Genomic DNA, 17,940 nt, shown 5'->3' with positions numbered 1-17,940 from the left:
GCTCTAGTGCAAATATATAAATATAAATGATTTGACTTTTTTTTGACCCAGTGTAAAATGTTAAAGTGCTATCTCTATATCTCTAGATATAACCATGCGGTATGTTAGATGGTGGTATGCTGTCTTCAATAGGACTATGTGATAATTAATTTTTATAATTAATAAAAATGTGTCGCACAGGTCTGTTAAATCTTTAACATATAACAGGTAGTGCAATAATGGAAAAATGGTATAAATGTAAACATAACATGCTATGACTGAGTATTCAGCAAATTAGCTTATACCAAATATGATCATAGCAGTTATAGTGATAGCAGCCAGGTAAAGTGTATATAAAGTGTATATAGTGACAGTAAATTAGATCCTATGTTTTTTAATAATACAGTACAGTATAATTCAGTTGTTCTATTAGTGCAATTTCAACCAAAATACAGTTGAGTGTAAAAGTTTGTACCCCCTTTTGGTTTCTTTTGGACGGAAGGGTGTTAAATGTCCTAAACACTACAAAATTTGACTGCAAGTAGAAGTTAATTTTATTATCAGACTCAGATCCATGTTAATATTTTTAATACTGCTCATTAGTGTTAAATGACTTGAAAGAGTCAACACATCGGATGGTCATGGCAGGACCTTGATTTTGTGTTCAGTAAACCAAATGTGTTGATTTTGATGTATGTTTTGGATCACTGTCCTGCTGGAAGATCCAACCACGGCACATTTTAATCTTTCTGGCAGAGGCAGTCAGGTTTTTATTTAATATCTGTTGATATTTGGTAGAGTCCATGATGCCATGTATCCTAACAATATGTCCTGGTCCTCTGGCAGATAAACAGCCCCAAAACATTAAAGAGCCACCACCATAGTTAACTGTGTTCATGAGGTACTTTTCCATATGGCTAGGGTGAAGTCAGCTAACATGGGCCACTTTTTGGAAAATGATTTATAATACCATCAAATAAGCTATCATGTCTCATCATCTCATCAAATCATGATCTCTAATGATTTTTTTATAAATTAGCATGGGTCTCTTCAATATAAATTTCTTTTAAAAATATGAAAAAGTATCATTGTTTTAAAATTATAAGGGTTAGAGTATCGGCAGGAACCCTCTTGAGCCACAACACAATGTTCAGGCAAATTGGGCCGGCTGTTCAGTTAAAATGGACCAATATAAAAAGATAACAGGTAATTTTGACTGAAATCATTTTAATTTTAACAGTAAATTGACACTATTGTGTTGAGTGTGCCATAGCAGCAACACCGTAAATATATTTCATTTAATAGAAAGCACATCTTCTCCACAGCTCTCGTGGTACAATGAGTTGCACTGACAGCAGCACACCCTAAATGTTCCCGCTGCATTGAATGCTGAAGGACTGTCGTGGTCTCTCCTTTCTCCCCAGCAGTAACCTCTACACAGGGTTTACCCATCTCCCCAACCACACGGGTAGAGTAAAACTGATCTTGTAGGCCAAATACATCACAATTCCACAGATGTGATGGAACATCTCTGATTGCAAGTTCCTCCAGCAGGTCTTCATACTGTGGAAACCACTTTCCTAACACACTACATTGCTGTATGGTTCAAGCTGCTTGGTTTGTTTCCTGCTCTCCAGGTCCTCCCTCAGTAGAGTATAGGTTGATGGTAAACTAACTGGTTTCTCTTCCATTATTATTTGTAGTTCCTTAGTTAAATCTGTGACCATAGGCACTTCTACTGTTTGTTCTGCATGTTGTTTTAAGTTCCTTTCTCCCCTTTTTCCTTTAGGGCCAGCCTGTGTTGGGGTTAATGAAAGTCTGGCTTTCCCCTCTCTACCGAACCCCCTATTTTCCCTTACGGTCCCCACATAGGAACCCATAACAGGTTACGTACTCGGTTTAAGAGGTGGAAACGATTCAGGGTCATTGAAGGACTAAGCCAATGGGGCGAGTGACTTTTTTGGCATTTCTGTTAACATTGATTTCAGGGTCTGTGCTGAACTCGCTGTGAATTTCTTTCTATACCTTGTTTTGCTCCAGGTTACTGCTCTGTTGAAAGCCTGGATGTCCAATTCTCTTACTTCAGACAAAATGGTTGCTATTACTTCATCGTAGTGTTCTTTTAAGATCTCTATATTATTGTCCATCCACTGTGCTGTGTTTTGATTGACCTTTTCCAGTGTTGACTGGTTTGGAGATGGTTTAATGAAAGATTTTGTGACCTGTCTGAACACACTTGGTGGATAAGGATTAGCCGGTGTTGTGGCCGCCAGAATTTCTGAATGATGTAGAGCCTGTAACAATTTGAAATATTTTGTCAATGTTAAATCTACAGCAGTTTTTTGATTTGAGACACCTTGAATTTGGTTTTCACTTACATTTGCAGGTTCCCTTATTGGTCCAGAGTCAGCGAAGACTTCAAATCTATTGTGCATAATGCATAATGTAGTGTAGTGTGTTGTGGATAAAAATGACATGAAATAAACATGAGGGAGACTTAGTATGTGTAATATGTAATTGCAAAATCATCGCGAGTGGTATTGGCAGGCAAACAGAATGGATAGGGAACATCTCCAACTTGAAATCTAAAAAAGGTCCATCGAGGAAAGGAATTCCGTATTATAAGCTGATGTTTTCCGACTTCACTAACAAATTTAAAGATCTAAACATCGATTGGGTGGAAGACTCGAGCAAAGAAATATATCTTTTAATTGTTGATCGAGTTTATTGTAACCCTGTGGCTTTCAGAAATTTGGAGGAAGATCAAAACAAAGAATGTCTCCAAAACTTACAGAATAAAATCCTATCTGAACACCTGAGAGATACAACTTGGTTAGTCGCTGTAAGAAGGCTCCCAGTAAGAGCGGTTGTAAAATGGAGCTGTTTCGTAAAAACCAGTAAATGCCCGATGCCTAACTGTAATGAAGAGGAAACACTCGAACATTTCCTGTTAGTGTTATCGCTCTAAAGAAACATGGGCTAAATTAAAAACCATTGGTCTTAATATAGAAATAAATATGAACTCAATTTTCTATGGCATTTTTAAAGAAAATTGTAGCAAGACTCAGCATGACTTCTTTTGGTTCATAATATGTTTGACTAAATTTAAACTCTGGAAAACAAGAGCCAGAATGACTATAAATCAAACGTTTATATCCAGTGATGTTGTATTCAAAGACATTCAAAAAGAACTAAGAAGATTAAAAAGCAGCACATCTTGGTTTAAAGACTCTTCAGTGTGGGACAATATTTGCGTGTAATTGTACCTTGACTATGTAAGTATTTTTTTTTCTTTCTTTCTGAATATGATTTTGTCATATAGGGTGGTAAGGGACTTGGCAAAGTAGGCGCTAAGCGTCACCGCAAGGTGCTTCGCGATAACATCCAGGGGATCACCAAGCCGGCTATTCGCCGTCTGGCTCGGCGTGGTGGTGTAAAGCGTATTTCTGGTCTGATCTATGAAGAGACTCGCGGTGAAAGTGTTCCTGGAGAACGTGATCCGCGACGCCATCACCTACACCGAGCATGCCAAGAGAAAGACCGTGACCGCCATGGATGTGGTGTGCGCCCTGAAACGCCAGGGGCGCACCCTGTACGGCTTCCGCGGTTAAACGCTCTAACACCGAACGACGCGAACACCTCCACGCGCCTCTTTGCCGAGTCCCTTACCACCCTTACTTTTTTACTGAATTTTATTGAATTTATACAAAATTTACAATCTTACAAAAAGTCATATTCAGAAAGAAAAAAAAATGCTTACATAGTCAAGGTACAATTACACACAAATAGTGTTAGAAAATGGAAGGGGGTGGATGGAAACGAGAGTGAAATTTCATTATCCTGAGTATCCAGTTACACAAATGGAGAGGTGAGTTTAGATTTGGCTAAATAAATCATACAATCTAGAAACAAACAAGTGGGATATAATCAGTGGTTGATTTTAGACACAATCATTCCCGATAGTTCTAATAATTCTGCTGTTGGTTTGAGTTGAGCACTGACAATCAAATTAAAAGAAGATGAAGCTAGCATTTAGTGCTTTAGGTTTTTTTGTTGTTGTTGTTTTTTACAGTGGAGTGATGAGAAGAAATCCTCAGAGACTGCTACAGTGTCCTCCCAGGAATCCAGGGCTAATCATAGGCTGAAGTGTTTCAGAGACATTCTGGACATTTTTTCTGTTTCTGAAAGCAGGACCTCGCACTCGCCGGGCAGTACTGGCCATTCTCTTCTACGGAAAGTAGCTAAGGTTTGTCCGAAAAGTCGCTAGATATGTCGCTAGATGCTTAAAAAAAATAAAAAAAAAGTTGCTAAAGGGGTCTGAGAAGTGGACCGAAGCTGTCCCTGTTAAAATGAATGAGTGAACGGCAGGAGGAGGAGGGGCTGCAGCAGGGAGTCATATTTTGAGTGAAAGGATTGTATTCGTGTTCTTTTGAAAATAAACCCTTTAAAGTGATTGTTATTTTTTATTTATTGACTTTTTATCATTCAAGCACTTTTTAACCACTGTTACATTAAAAAATTGGCTATTTTCAAGGTTTTCCAGTACTTAAATTTCCAAATGCCAAATTCAAGCACCTTGTACAAACCTTGTGGTAATAATTTTTCATAGATACATTTCCCAAACAAACAAACTAAAAAACTTCTAGTACTTCTAATTAATAAACCTATAACATCAGTTAGCTAGTATTTTCAAGTGCTACACACAAACCTCACACATATGATGTTGTTTTTCTCTTTTTGTTCTTTGAACACACACTTCTTCTTCCTCTTCTTCTTCTTCTCTTCTTCTTCTTCTTCTTCTTCTTCTTCCTCTTCTTCTTCTTGTTTCAGATATATTTCTGCCACCTGTAAGTCAGAATGGCAAAATTCTTGACTGTAATATCACTCAGGTAAAATAAATAAATCAATGAATTAATAAATAAGTAACAGTAAACTGATGTTCTGCAAATTTCATGGAATTAATAGAGATTTTAGTGTATTTAATACAAATTATATCACACTGCTGTTGCACTCTGGAATCTGATAGGTCAGAAGGTCTGAAGGTTGCAATTCATATCTCAGGTTTATATTAATGTGCTCATTGTAATAAGTTATCCTTTCTATGATAGCAAATCCTTCACAGAGACTTCTCTGGCAAACATTCCACATAATCAAAGTCTAATAATAAACAGATTTGTGCTGTACTACTTTAATAAAAACTTTGTCGCTGATATGGTGAAGCTATCTATAAGGAGGTGTTTATTTAAGATTTATGGAAAGACACTCGGGCCACAGATTTCTCCAGATTCTCTGAATTTTTTCATGATATGATGTGCTGTAGATGATGAGATATTCAGAGCCTTCACAATTTCACAATTTTACATTGAGGAGCATTATTCTGAAATTGTTCCACAAATTGTAGATGTAGTTTTTAGATTGGTGTACAGAGGCCCGTCTTTACTTCTGAAAGACTCTGCCTCTCTAAGATACTCTTTTTATACCCAATCATGTTACTGACCTGTTGCCAGTTAACATAATTAGTAGCACAATGTTCCTCCAGCTGTTTCTTTTTAGTAACACTTACTGTTCCAGCCTTCTGTTTCCCCGTCCAAATTATTTTGAGACGTGTTGCACCCATAAATTCAAAGTTACCTATTTTTTCCCTGCTTTTTTTTGTCTTTTTACATTCGCGGAGAACGCGTTTAAATGACAACTCCGTCTAACATACACAAAGAGTCACTCTAAGAGTCACTTCACTTCATTCTTGTTGCAATGTAATAATGTATGATACATTACCTTAATCTTTGAAATTTCAACTAACATTAGAAATAAATTTCTATTCTCATCACTGCTCCTACACAGCAAATTGAGCAGAGTTAAATTTTTGGTGTTTATGAATAGAATCAATCTAGCTCTACTTGGAATTGATCTAACTCTGTATGTTGTCTAATCTGTTAGATTTCACACTGTACCATGAAACAGTTGGTGTCAAAATGGAGTGTTATAACTGTTTTCTAGAATTCAACTCTGATAGTGTCACCCCTTTGGTGGAACGCACCATTAGGAGTGACTGATCTAGATCAGACTGAGCGACTTTCCAGTATCGGCAGAAGATAGTAGGTGAGGATGCATCATCTTCAGTCCTGGATTTGTTCCCTCGTTTCCTTGATGTACCTGGATTGGTAAGAAAATCTTTAGCTTTGGAAGTAGTTTTGAAAAGGAAATTTTCTCTGTAGTTATTAAATGAGTTCACTGGTACAGTAGAGAAAGGAGTTGTTCAATGATCACCGTAACACCAACAGGCCGGTCCAAACTGAGAAATTCAATGTTCTAATCTTTTATATCCCAAATGTATGCATAAATAACACAGCAGATCTGAATTTTTAGTATTTGACCTTTCATCCATTTATGACCGTTATGTTTAAACCTGTATAAACCTTGTTTATAGATCGACCAGGATTTCTCCATAATGTTTGGTGACGAAGTGTCTCAGAAGTTCCTGGCAAAGTGGTCAACATTCTTCAAGCCAAAAATCATTGCAGACTGCAAAACTCTTAAGAATATGGGCGAGCTGCTGTCAGGAACTGAACCTGAATCTGAGGACTACAATGGTCAGTATAAACTGTTTTGTATTTTAAAAATGTTCCAGTCTTTAAAAAAATAATTAAAGAGAGATTGCTGCAGCGAGATTAACAGCCTTGAATATGTTCACATGTTTTGTATGTAAATCACACTTCAGAACTTGTTTGGTTCCTTTGTCAACATTTAAAATTTCAACATGGTTTATATCCTAGCAAAAAGTTACATTTAAAATGTGGAGAGCCAGGTTGCCCGTTATCATTTTGTACTTATAGTGGCTTCCGAAATCACCTCAGCAAAGTACATAGTCACACTATTGATCAAGAGATAGATACTAATCAGGATCTTTCCTCTCAGGGAGAATATGAGGCGGAATGTTCAAATGATCGCCCAAATTCTGTTGCCACTTTACATCCTTCACAAAGTTCTGTTGTTACTGAAGTCAGCTTCAATGTGTGGCTCAATTGTTGCTCATTTGCAAGCCTCAGGTCCTTCTGAAAGTGCTGTCCAAACAATTGTTTGTTCAATGGAAGAAGTTGTTAATGATGTTAAAATCCAAGCACGAGATGCAGTTCTTAAAACTGTTACTCCTGAAAGTACAAGTTCAGACACTTGTAGAAGAATAAAACACTGTTTTCATCAATTAGGTAATCTGATCTGTGATCACCATACTCTATTCAAAGAATTGTTTCCTGACAAGAGGTCGATTCCCAAGCACCACTTGATGATGCACTATCTGAGATGCATAAAAAAATCGGACCTCTTATCCATATGTGGTGAATGTGATTTGAAGCTAAGCACCATATTTTCAAAAGATGTTGCAAAAATTTCAAGAATCTCATTAAATCATTATTGAAGCAACATCAACGTCAATTGCCATTTAACTATGAAAATGATTGTTTTAGAAGGTTTGAATTTGGTCCTACATCAAAAACCATCTGTAACTTGCAAGGTGGGGAAGAACTCAGTCAGACATTATATTTAGAAGCCTGTTTGAGTGTTACAAGTACAAAGTGGGTCAGACATTATGGTACTTAGTATCAGGTTGGTGTGTTCATATGCACTGGATGTACCTATGATCTCCCTGTGTTCAAAAAGATCTGTGATATAATAATATATGAAGAGAGTGCTTTCATTATTTCCTGCAATGTAAAAATGATGTACTATGATGACCACTTCAATGCATACTGTATAGAAGATAACCAAATGGATGAGTTTTCTGTCATCTCTGTGAATGAACTGACACACTTTAGGCCATTTGACCAGCAGTGCTCTAATGAGAATAAACAAAGAGAGTACATAGTGCCCAATTGTTATATTTAGAAAGACGTGACCTGAGGGGTCAGTAATGTTAACACCCTTGAAAAAAGAAAACTATTATAAAGCAACCAACTTGTTTTTTTTCTTTATTTGCCTTTTAGATTTGTAATTATTTAAATGTTATTTTAATTGTGCAGTAGCATATTAACACTTTATAGTGTTAGAGGCAACTCATTTAATAGTACGCAATTAACACTATGAGATTTAATGAATTACTCCTATGAGAATTAATTTCTAACACTACACACTGGTGTTGAGAAACTAACACTTGAGTAGTGTTCAATTTCAACTATACAAAGAGTTGATGTGAACTCTATTAAAGTGTTAAAATGACACTGTGGAGTGTGGACCCCTCCGGACACTTTAAAAGTGTTGAAATGAAACTCCAATAGAGTGGATTTGTTTCTGTGGATTTTGCTGTGTATGTATATTTTATAATGTTAAAGTGCACACCTTGATTTCGATTATAATAACATTATTAATGTATTTCTAATGTTATTAGACATGTCATTCTCATCACTGCTCCTAGATAACTTAGTGTTCCCTAGGTGGCCTCATCTATTTCACTTCGAGAATATCCACAAATAGGGAAGAACATTACCTTTATCTTTGTAATGTATACAATAATGATCATGAACGGGTTAAAAAGGGGACACAGTAATATAAACCATGTAATATTTCTTACCCAACTCGGGCCTAACTACAAATGTACTCTTATGACAGGATACCGCTGCTGGGAAATTGCCGTTCCCGAGGTTGGGCACAGGAGGGCAGTCAAGCTCCATCCAGCACAACACACAACGCCACCTGAAGCAGAAGGTAGGTTTGGGCTATTTTACAGACACAGCTCATCACTGTGCATTGTATTGTTCGGACATAACCACAGTTAACGGCTCTTCTATAAAAACAAACATTATGTAATACTCATAGCACAAGCTGGAGCTGAAGTGGCTGAAAGCTTTCTGCCGCCTGAGGAAGCATATGGCGGGATATGAGACTTCTGTGGGGTGGCTTTTCTTTTCTGGCACACAGGCCAGGATTTCTGCGCATGTCGCACAGCCGAAATTTCCTCTTTTTTTTTTTTTTTTTTTTTAAGTACATGGACGGAGCTCCGGGCAGAGGGCGAAGAGAGCGTCCAGACTCGTGAGCTCCAGACTGATCACTGCTGAATTTTTTCCTCGTTGATTTCAATGGTTTATGCGTTCCTAGTCAGGGCAAGCTACTGTTTGTTGCACCTCTTCCATCCTCCTCCACGGTCTGAAGCCAGCTGCAGCCACCTTTTCATCACCGTCACAATCTCAGCACTTGTTGCCCTTGATGTTAACGGGTTCTTTCGGACAGCATCTAATGAACATGAGGCAAAACAGTTGACAACTTCTGCAATTCGAGACACGCTAAAAAGGCTATTTATACTTCTACGTCAGACCTTTGCGTTGCCTGATGTGCACCTTTAAAAAACTGTAATAACGTCTGTGTATGCAGACAACAGTTGTGATTGGTCCTTTGTGCAAACAGAGACCCTCCCCAGGATGATAAATAAATAAAGTAATTTCATATTCACTGAGAATAAATGTAATGAAGCAGATTGCTTGTAGCTGATAATTAAAATGCTGAGGCTTATTACACACTTATTCAAGTTACAGTTAAATAATGAATATGGGCTTAAAGTGCAGTCCCTCATCTTTAATTTAAATGTATTCACATCCACATTGGAGGAATGGTTTAGGAATTACAGCTCTTTAATATGTAGCCCCCTCTTTTTCAAGGGACCAAAAGTAATTGGCCATTTTACTCAAAAGCTTTTTCATGGACAGGTGTGGGCTATTCCTTCGCTATTTCATCAGTTAAGCACAGGGTAGCTGCAGGTAACAGCACTTACATTTTTGGAAATTTCTTGACTATGATATTAAAAAGTATTAGATTTGAAGACCTGCACATCACTTCAGTCTTGCTACACGATACATCAGCTATAATGGATTGTGTTCATGCATATACATCCATTCCTGGGTTTAAGTAAACTACAGCAGGGTAAACTTCTATAGAGGTAGATGGGAGACCAGAGCAAATATCCTGTTTGCATTACCATTTGCTCCAACAGTGAAAGAAAAATCCAGTATTTCCTTTCCATGACTTTCCAGGAAAGGAGAAATCTAGAGAGATAAGACTTTAAGGACCTGCAGGCAGCCTGTAAGTAGATAAAAGGTCTGGAGTTGATTCCAGGTGTGGCATTCACATTTGGAAGCTGTTGTTGTGAACACACAGCATGCGGTCAAAGGAGCTCTCAATGCAAGTGAAACAGGCCATCCTTAGGCTGTTAAAAAAAAAAAAAAAAGATCCATCAGAGAGATAGCAGGAACATTAGGAGTGACCAAATCAACAGTTTGGTACAGTCTGAGAAAAAAAGAACACACTGGTGAGCTCTGCAACAGAAAGGCCTGGATGTCCACGGAAAACAAAAGTGGTGGATGATCGTAGGATCCTTTCCATGGTACAGAAAATCTCCTTCACAGCACCAGCCAAGTGAAGAACACTCTCCAGGAGGCAGGCGTATCATTATCCAAGTCTCCAATGAAGAGACGACTTCACAAGAACAAATACAGAGTTCACCACAAGGTGCAAACCATTCATAAGCCTCAAGAACAGAATGGCCAGATTAGATTTTGCCAAAAAAAACATCTAAACAAGCCAGACCAAGCATTCTTTGGGCAGATGAAACTAAGATCAAACTGTACCAGAATGATTGGAACAGCTCGTGATCCAAAGCATACCTCATCATCTGTAAAACACGGTGGAGGTAGTGTGATGGCATGGGCATGCATGGCTTCCAATGGCACTGGGTCACTAGTATTTATTGGTGATGTGACAGAAGATCAAAGCAAGTGTATGTGAATATATTGTCTGCTCAGATTCAGCCAAATTCAGTGAAATTAATTGGACGGCTCTTCACTTTACAGTTGGACAGTGACCCAAAACATACTGCAAAAGCAACCCAGGAGTTTTTTAAAACAAAGAAGTGGAACATTCTGCAATTGACAAGTCAGTCACCTGATCTCAACCCTGATCTCAACCCGATCGAGCATGCATTTCACACGCTGAAGACAAAATTCAAGGCAGAAAGAACCACGAACATACAACACCTGAAGTCAGCTGCAGTAAAGGCCTAGCAGAGCATCACAAAGGAGGAAACCCAGCATTTGGTGATGTCTGTGGGTTCCAGACTTCAAGCAGTCATTGCCTGCAAAGTATTCTTGACAAAGTATTAAAAATGAACATTTTATTTATGATTATGTTCATCTGTCCAATTACATTTGAGCCCCTTAAATAAGGGAACTGTGTATAAAAATGGTTGCAATTCCTAAACGTTTCATATGATATTTTTGCTCAACCCCTTGAATTAAAGCTGAAAGTTGCTGGCCCAAATTTAGCCTATTACCCAAAGACACTTAAAATTCAACATAGAAGCAAATACTCACACCTCTAAACCCAGTTGGAGATAGAAAAAAAAAAGACACCAGCCGTAAGTGAGAAGAAGCAAGGGTCCAGATTTTATTTCCACCTCACGAGATCCACAATGATGAGAATTCTCAGAAGTGATCTGACACCTGGAGCTCAAGCTCCAGTATTTATACTGTATTTACACAGTAGATAACCAATATATTTTAAAAAGACTATGATTTCAATACCAATAGGGTTAAAAAAGAGCTTTAAAAAGAGCTACATTACCATGATGTTTAAAAAAAGGTTTATCAAATTTAACATGATGTTTTGAAAGAGGACTTTCTGACTACCATTAGGATTGAAAGTGGGAGAGAGAGAAAACAATTTTAGAGAGACCTTAGTCTCATGTTGTTATGTGTGTGTGCGTTGGGGCCTTTGTGTGTGTTATGTCTGCACGCCCGCCCTTGACTGTACGAGAGTGTGTGTGTTTCTCAGCCTGCCCTCCTCATCTCTTATATTTCTCTGTGACTAATAAACCATAGTGTGTTACTCTTAAAGATCTTAAAGTGTGAATCCAGCTAGTCCTGTGAATTTTCAATAAAATTACATATTACTCATACTAGGTCTCCCTCGTGTTTATTTCATGTCATTTTTATCCACAACAAAGTCTGCAGTTCAATCGCATCTCAGTTGTTTCATTTCAAATCCATTGTGGTGGCATACAGCGCCAAAATTATCCAAATAGTGTCACCGTCCAAATACTTGCTAGTTTTGGCCTACACCAAATTACTGGCACTGACTACAGGTGGCTGTAGAGGTCTTTCCACAGAAAGGTGTTTCTTGGAACCCAGATCTTGAAGGCTCTTGTGGAGCTGGTGAGGTTAAAAAAAAAAAAAAATGAATGTTGATTTATTTGTGATAAAATAGTTTTTAAAATAAATGTGTATTGCAATTTTTTAAAATTGTTTTTCAGGTTAGGGCACCCGAGCCAGCTAGTTAAGGTTTTTAGGACATGATATGTGTCATTTGTTCCAAATCCATGTCCGTGTCACATGTCTTAGATGTACGACTGATCAGTTTGCCTTGTAGCTTTTAAACACAACTATACACCAGCATGCACCAAAGTCTCGTTCAGCCGCATTTGTGAAATCCGTAGCCCAGCGGCCCCAAAATGCAACTACCTTCCTTTACAACTATTCTATACGTTTTTCCCTGTCAACAATCATAAACTATAGAAAATCCAACAGAGTTCACAAATTTTCAAGCACCACAGATACTGCTGACAAACTGAGACATACTTACTGACAATAACTTCAGGAGTAGGGGTCTGAGGAGTCCTTTGGTATCCGTGTAATAGACTCTATTGAGGCTGTTGTGGGTTTGGACGTTAAAATATCACATCAAATACATTAAATATCACACTAATTTTGACAATATGAATTTTTCAAATCTTTTGAATCAATCCTAACATTGATCGACAGCTTCTATTGCCCAGTGTCATAGTGCCACAAAGACTTCTGGGATTTTCAAACTTGTGCACAGCTCACTATCCAATGCATCCTCAATATCAAGAATAATACATCTGGGAATTTTTATGTCCTCTGTATTTGTGTTCTTGAGCAGTGGACTTGAACTTCGGCAGTGGATGATGACGTTAAAGGAGTCCACAAGGACACAAAGGCTACATTCACACTGCAAGCCTCATTGCTCAATTCTAATTTTTAAAATGCGGCCAATGTCAGATTTCAGCATGAACTGATCATAGTCTTAAACTGACCCGTATGCGCACAAAAAACAAACAAACAAACAAAAAAACACGTCACCACAGCACGCTGTCACATGTAAACATGGAGGCCACTGAAGTCATTTACAGAGTTGGGCCATGTTCAGCTGCAGTGTGATACAGAACAACACACACACGACCCAGCTACTTAAGGTCTTCAAAGACTATCTGTTTCTCAATGTGTTGTTCTGTATCACACTGCAGCTGAACATGGCCCAACTCTGTAAATGGCGTGGTTACTGGTCAGCATTTCTGTAAAGGATATTGAAGTCCCCTCTGTGGGTCGATCAAAATGATAGACTGGTGGAGGAGCAGGAAGACCTGTGGAATCTTGCTGTAAAGCATCATCTTCCTCAGAGTCCATCAAAGAGGAGCTCAAATGTCGAGTGCTTGGCCTTTAAAAGTCTTTTTTAAATGAAGTCATTTGTGACACTTCAATGCACTTAGCAAATTATACAATGTTGAAGCCACTTTACTACAAGAAAGCAGAAAACATATTACAAAAAATTTTACACCTACATTTTGCGCCTGGCATTTTTTTGGGCTGGCTCTTCTGCATCTGACTCATAGCTGCCTGTTCAATAAAAAAAACAAAGATTAATAAAACTTAAATTGCAATAAACATTCCTAAGAATACATGGATCAGAGACATCCAACATTCCAGTGGTGAACACCTCTCTAATGTCCCAAGACACTTAGTCTAATTTCATGTCTAAATGACTTTAAAAATGCATGAATTAAATAACTGAAAAATGAATTATTTTGATGAGGCAGTGCTGTATGTTATTCTCAATTACATTACCACTTTATGTGCAGTAAAGGCACTGCAACAAATCGGCCTTGATATGGTAGCCTCACATACTTCATCACATTTCCATTCAATTCAATCATTTCAGGCTAGATGAGAGATTATCTACTAAATAGACCCCCATCTGAATTGAGTTTATGGGATAGTGAAAGAAAGGTTCCATTTGCTCACATTCTCTGTAGATTACATACACCTTCTCCTGACATTGAAGAATATTCATTACTACACCAATGCAGCCTCCAATTCTGACACAGTTATCTCCCATAGTTGAGAGATTATGATCCATAATGAACTTTTTCACAATATCTGTTGTTACCCAGATGAGGATGGGTTCCCTTCTGAGTCGGGTTCCTCTCAAGGTTTCTTCCTCTTAAAACATCTTAGGGAGTTTTTCCTTGCCACCGTCGCCACTCAGTGGCTTGCTCAGTTGGGATAAATTCACACCTTTAATATCTGTATACCGTGTTGATATTTCTGTAAAGCTGCTTTGAGACAATGTCTATTGTAAAAAGCGCTATACAAATAAAATTGAATTGAAATTGAATTGAATTAACTCTAGTGCTACCTAGAACAACCTCCTGGAACTGCTCAACTTTATTAAAATCTGGTTGAATTGGGCCATTTTCATGTTGTGTTTTCAAGACAATTTTCGTATCCAAATGTTCAGCATTTAGCAAGAGTTCTTGAGGTGGATCCAATACTGTCAGACGGTGCCACAGCATCGAGGCAGCCAAGTTGTTTATCACTAGGACCCTGCTCCTATAGGACAGCTGTGATTGAATCCATCTCCATCTATTTAGCTTTTCTAGAACCTTATTGGTCAATCCATCCCAGTTCTTCTGCATATATCGATCTGTGCCAAAGAAGATCCCAAGTATTCTCAGTCCCTCCATGAACACTCCTATGGGAGGTGAGGTATATTTTCTTCCTGCCATTGACCTAGAAGTAAGGCATCAGTTTTGTTCCAGTTTACACGTGCAGATGATGCACTCTGAAAGACATCCAGGCCAGAAAACACGTGACTGATGTCATCCTCGGACCTGATTATCACCGTCAGATCATCAGCATATGCTGTGAGCTTGACTGTGGTCACATCAGATAAGTCAGGGCTTAACACTGAAAACCCTTGCAGATTTTCTCGCAGGTGTCTTAGCAGGGGCTCAATGGGATGAGTGTACAGCAGACCGGACAGGCTACAGCCTTGTGGAACACCTCTGTGCACGGAAAAGTTCTTGTTAGTGTTCCGTTTATTTTCAGCATACTGTACACATCAGTGTACAGCAGCCTAATCCATGAGATGAAGCGTCCACCAATGCCCAAAGCTGTTAGGGTCTTAAAAATATAACCATGATCCACTCTGTCAAAAGCCTTCTCTTGACCTAGTGACACTAGTCCCATCTCTACCTTATATAGCTCTGTGAGGTGCAACAGGTCTCGCACCAGAAAAAGATTGCTGAAGATTGAGCGTTCTGGGATGCAGTATGACTTGTCATCATGTAGTATTGTGGCTAAAAATCTTTTAAGGCGGTTTGTTAATGCCTTTGAAAAGATTTTATAATCTGTCCCAAGGAGGGAGACAGGACGCCAGTTCTTTAAGCTACCAAGGTCTCCTTTTTTGGGTAACAGGGTAATTACAGCTCTCCTACAGCTGAGGGGTAAGACTTTTGTTTCCATACATCTGAGTATGACAAAGTGCAGGTCTGGGCCAATCAAGGACCAGAATGTTTTATAAAATTCGGAGGTCAATCCATCCAGCCCCGGTGACTTTCTGTTTGACAGTTGTTGAGCAGCTGTACTGAGCTCTTCTAACAACAGTGATTTTTCAAGTTCGTTTCTCTCACACTCGCTCAGCTGTGGTAGTCCATTCAGAAGTTCTTCAGTTGCTTCAGGATCACATGGTTGACTATTGTACAGTTCCTCATAAAAAGATAGCGCTTGTTGAAGTTGAGGACGAGGTTCTCAAAAATAAAGAAGTTGAGGAAGTTTAGGAAGAGCCTTTCAAGCCTGAAGAAGTTTAGGAAGAGTCTCTCAAGACCAAAGTGTCATGATTCCCCCTTGAAGCAGCGTGCTCTAAGCGCGAATGCGCGAGCACCTGCTTTTCCGTTGTTGACCGTAGTGACATCTGGACACGTGTGTTTTGTTAATGTTTCTGTCATGTCTCCTCCCTGTTCTGTCATTGGCTGGGATTTCACATGGGTCTGTATTTCTCTCAGTTGCTAGCGGTTTAGACGCTGATCATGTCCACATATATACCGCGCGCCTCCCAGCACACAACGCGAGAGAGTATCATAGAGTTAGTTTAGTTCGTATCGTAGGCATAGTCACGTTCCATTTTTAAAGTTAGTTCGCGCTGGATTATCCACTTCCAGTTCCTCGTCATAGTTCATTTCTCGTTTTGTTTATCGACCCTGTTTTCCTTGACCATGACCTAGATTCCAGCCTTGCCCAGTGTATGCCTGTTTGCCAATCGCCTGACCTCTTGCATGTTTGCGGATTACGTTTTGGATCACGTTTTGGATTTGTCTGCCTGTCACTCTTTCAAATAAACAACTGTTCATCCTGCACTTGCATCCGTCCTATCTCTGCTCCGTCACAATACGTGACACATAGAAGGTGAGGAAGAGTTTCTCAAGACTTAAGAAGTTGAACTGAAAGGAAGTGTCTCAGGTCTGAGGAAGTTGAAGGAGAGGTTTAAAAAATAAGGAACTGGAGGAACTGGTTCTCAAAACTGAGGAAGTTCAAGAAGAACCTTTCAAGCCTGGGGAAGAAAAGGAAGAGTCTCTCAAGACCAAGGAAGGTGAGGAAGATTGCTACAAGTCTGAAGAAGTTGAGGAAGAGCCTCTCAAGAGTAGAAAGTTGATGAAGATCTTTTCAAGCCTGAGGAATATCCCTGGGGATATAGCCTGGGGAAAGTCTGAAGGGGAAACTAAATCAGAAAAAATAAAAATCCAGAAATGAATGGCAAAAATAAGTAAAAATAAAATGAATGAGGAGCATCAACATGAAGCAGGAATGTCTGATGCCTGAGGAACTTCAGTAAAAGCTTTCGAAATCAAGGAATTTCAATCAATATCCGAGAACCAAGAGAAAGCCAAAGAGGTAGAAATCTGGGAGCTGATGTCAGTGGAGTCTCAGTCTGGCTCTCAAACACACTTTCACAGCTTTTCCTCCTCTCTAGCATCTGTACCGTCAGCAGTGTCTCCTACTTTCTGATCTTCTGTCTTGCAGGAGCCACTGTGCATTCGTTACTCAGCCTGACTAAGTTGTTTGGTCTGATGGTTGATGTGTGATAGATGCCGTGCTAATTAAAGCGGTTTGCCGACGTGGTCAATGAACACGTCTTGTGTGCAATCTTCTCTTCTCTCCACTTGGGCAGGAAAACCATCCATGAGCTGCAGTAAAATGTAGTCTTAGTGTTTGTTGATACAGTGGGGGTCATGATGTCTGAGTCCAGCAGCAAGAATTGACCATTTTACTCAACTGGCTAGGTTGGTACACCTGCTGAATAAGATGTTCTGATTGGCTGAAAGCCACCAGATGGTGGAAAACCTGGTGCTATAAACAAACTGAGTGAATTAGGAGTTTCTCAAACTCCTAATTCACTCAGTTTGTGAAAAAAAGAAGGATTTTCCAGTGCCGGATGGACCACATTGTCTCATCTCAAAAGTCAGAGGCACTGGAAGCAGAAAGCAGGAAGCACGTGAGAGCAATTAGCCCTGCTCTCTGCCCGGACGAGTTCCACGGGGCCACGGCATCCACTTAAAGAAATACACTCCGGTATGGAGATGGAGGAGCACCGCGATGAGAAGTACTGAGCCTAGACAAGCCAAGACTCGCTGCAGACTGCACGCACATGGCGTATCTGTGTTTATTCCAGCTGAAGCTAACAGGAAGTTAAGATCACGGTGTGATGTTGAATCATTTACTGCAGCAGCAGCTCGGACAGCTCTAAATTCAGATTTCATCTCAAGGATCGGATCGCAATCTCATAAGATTTGGATGAAGCCACGCGAGAGCCCGAGAATATTACATAAATGAAGAATTCTGATTGATT

At 39.2% G+C, this 17,940-nt stretch overlaps 1 long non-coding RNA gene across 1 annotated transcript; it reads right to left on the bottom strand.

Moving 5' to 3' along the window:
• Window positions 1-11,380: 11,380 nt before the first annotated feature.
• LOC128630876 (uncharacterized) lies at window positions 11,381-15,242 on the bottom strand. The gene is made up of 3 exons (XR_008395134.1): window positions 13,598-15,242; window positions 12,598-12,664; window positions 11,381-12,167 (listed from the first exon to the last, which is right to left on the bottom strand). It is a non-coding gene; the product is annotated as an uncharacterized LOC128630876 (long non-coding RNA).
• Between the last annotated feature and the right edge of the window lie 2,698 nt (window positions 15,243-17,940).

Source organism: Ictalurus punctatus, unplaced genomic scaffold, assembly GCF_001660625.3.
Source record: "Ictalurus punctatus breed USDA103 unplaced genomic scaffold, Coco_2.0 Super-Scaffold_100068, whole genome shotgun sequence".
In the NCBI taxonomy this organism is placed as follows: Eukaryota; Metazoa; Chordata; class Actinopteri; order Siluriformes; family Ictaluridae; genus Ictalurus; species Ictalurus punctatus.
This window is presented reverse-complemented; position numbering and strand designations above follow the sequence as displayed.